General features: G+C 27.5%; 1 long non-coding RNA gene across 1 annotated transcript; it reads left to right on the forward strand.

Moving 5' to 3' along the window:
- Positions 1-586: 586 nt before the first annotated feature.
- On the forward strand, positions 587-1,821 carry LOC142223073 (uncharacterized). Its single transcript, XR_012718540.1, has 3 exons — positions 587-662; positions 1,567-1,659; positions 1,712-1,821. It is a non-coding gene; the product is annotated as an uncharacterized LOC142223073 (long non-coding RNA).
- The last annotated feature ends 770 nt before the right edge of the window (positions 1,822-2,591 follow it).

Raw genomic sequence — 2,591 nt, forward strand, 5'->3', positions numbered from 1 at the left:
TACTCTCATTTGTACGCTCACAGAATACTATTTCAGGGTTGCCGCTTGTTGAAATTATGTAAAAGTAAAAAGATCCCAATCAATTAATTACGCGTAAATTTCAAATGTATATTTACGTAACATAAACATAAGTGAAATAAGTGTTTAAATATATTCCATACAACTATTTGGCTGGAAATTTAAAAAAAAAAATCTTAAATGGAAAAATAATGGCTGATATTAGTTGTTTTTATGTTTTCTGCAAACAAAAAAAAACAAGATCCCAGTGACGACTTATACAACAAAAAATCACAGTGATGACTTAAAAGAAAAAATAAGTTTATATTACAGAATTATAATTCGACACATAAAATACTTTAAGTAGTAAAACGCCTGTTACTTTAGAAAGCTCCCTACGTGTTTTAGACGTGAAAGTGCAAAATCAACTAATATACACAATCTCATAATTTAATGCATACCCATCATTCAATGAGAAAATTGTCAAACGGCAACACTGTTTTCATCCCCTAACACGTATATGTTCTGTTTTGTTTTGCTCAGCCATTTAGAAGTTTGCTTTGCTTTTTGTTTTAATTTGGTAGTGGCAGCGCGAAGGTGAGTGCGATCGGTATTATTTCAAATAAAGTACAGCAAGGAATTCCATTTTTGTTTTAAATTAAAAGGTAAGTATAAAGTGAAATGTGAATTTAAGTGCAAGTGATATTAAGTGAAATATATGTGTAAATATACATACATACAGTATGTCAAGAAAGTCTTTTGACATTGCCAACTATTTCAAATTCTAGAAATAATTGAAATATTAAATATTTTATTAAATTTTTAATTCTGTGTACGTATGTATACTTTGCAAAATACATAATAAAATATTTTTTTAAAATTTCATTATATTTAATTTTGGAACAAAACATAATTTTTATCCCATTGTCAAAACACTTTCTTGACAAACTGTATATGGGTTATGATAAAGGTTTAGTATGTATTTACGTGAAATATGTTTTCGTACAAATGGTTTTAGTAACGAAAAAAGTTTGTGTGAAGGAGATGTGTTTTCTTATTTGTGTAAGCTTCCTAACAATAGTCTACATATTAGTAAATGTCACTTATTTTTGTTTCTAAAGACATTTCTACCAACACATATTTTACATAAATGCATACCAACTTAAATGTTTATGCACATACATAAAAATTGTGTATACACAATTTCTCACACGCAAGCTTCTTTTTGTTTTAAGTTTGGATGTATGTATGTGCATATGCATATTTTAAGATGTGTATGCTTATTGGACTTCTGACATCGCTACGACTTGAATTAAGAAATCTTTACTTATTTTTTTCTTTGTGTGTAGGTATACTAAGAAATATTACACACAAAGAAAAATAAGTAAAGATTTCTTAATTCAAGCCGTAGCGGTGTCAGAAGTATAGCTATATTTATATATAGTAATTTCGGCTTGATCGAAAAAAATATTATTTTCTTTCCTGTTAGGTGCACTTATCACTCCTATTTGATTTATAACTTAATAACAATAAAAAGCCGCATAAATAGATTTTTTTATATTTTTGTAGCTGTAATTATTAGGTACACAATGATGAGATTCGAAATGGCAGTCCCGGACAATACGAATGATGTCCTGAAGAAGCAAGAAATTTTTAAATAAGGTTAAAATAAAAAATATCTTATTTTTAATATTAACATAGTTTCATATTTCAGAGCTTGGAGGACATATTGGGTAAAAATGCTTTTGGAAAGGTAATTGTTCAATATAAACGGAAATATCAATGCCCGACGACGAACTAACGCAATGTTTCGAATGATAAAAATTACAATTAATGAGTTCCCATTTGCTTTTCAATTAAATTGTGTGGACTTTGAGGAATCCGTAAAGGTATATATGTTACATATTAAAATAAAATAGTTTTTTGGTAAACTTAGTTTTTATTTAATATACATTTTTTTATATTTTTATTTAATAACTATAAATAATAACTAAAATTAATTATGTATATAATTTAAAAGTTTTGTTATAAATAAAAATATGATACAAATTAAACATTCTTTGAATGCGTTTTATTTATGGGGTTTGGGTAGGGATAAAATACAAGCGTAAATCAGACTTAAAGTATGACGATTTTGGGCTTATATCAGACATATACACTCTTAATATAAGTCATTTTTATGATTGAATTAAGTTTATAAAACTTAAAATATAAATTCTTCAAGCTTGAATCAAGTGCTGAGTATTACTAAATGAAGTACGATAAATGATTGAATTAAGCAAATATCGATATTAATACGAGTATTATATTTCTTAATTCAAGATAGCTCAAACATTGAATTAAGTGCAGTACGTAGCTTGAAATCAGTATTCTGTTTCTTAAAAAATACTAAATACAAGCCATCCGTACTCAAAAATTCTACACTTAAATTGAGAAATCCTAGCTTGGTGTTAGAAATACCGTACTAGCTATACTTCTGACACCGCTACGGCTTGAATTAAGAAATCTTTACTTATTTTTTCTTTGTGTGCACTAATACGGTCCCAGAAGCCAGAGTTTTACCCCAATTAGGTTGAAATTTTGCACAGGGAGTA

Source organism: Haematobia irritans, chromosome 2 (genome assembly GCF_050003625.1).
Source record: "Haematobia irritans isolate KBUSLIRL chromosome 2, ASM5000362v1, whole genome shotgun sequence".
NCBI classification, from domain to species: Eukaryota; Metazoa; Arthropoda; class Insecta; order Diptera; family Muscidae; genus Haematobia; species Haematobia irritans.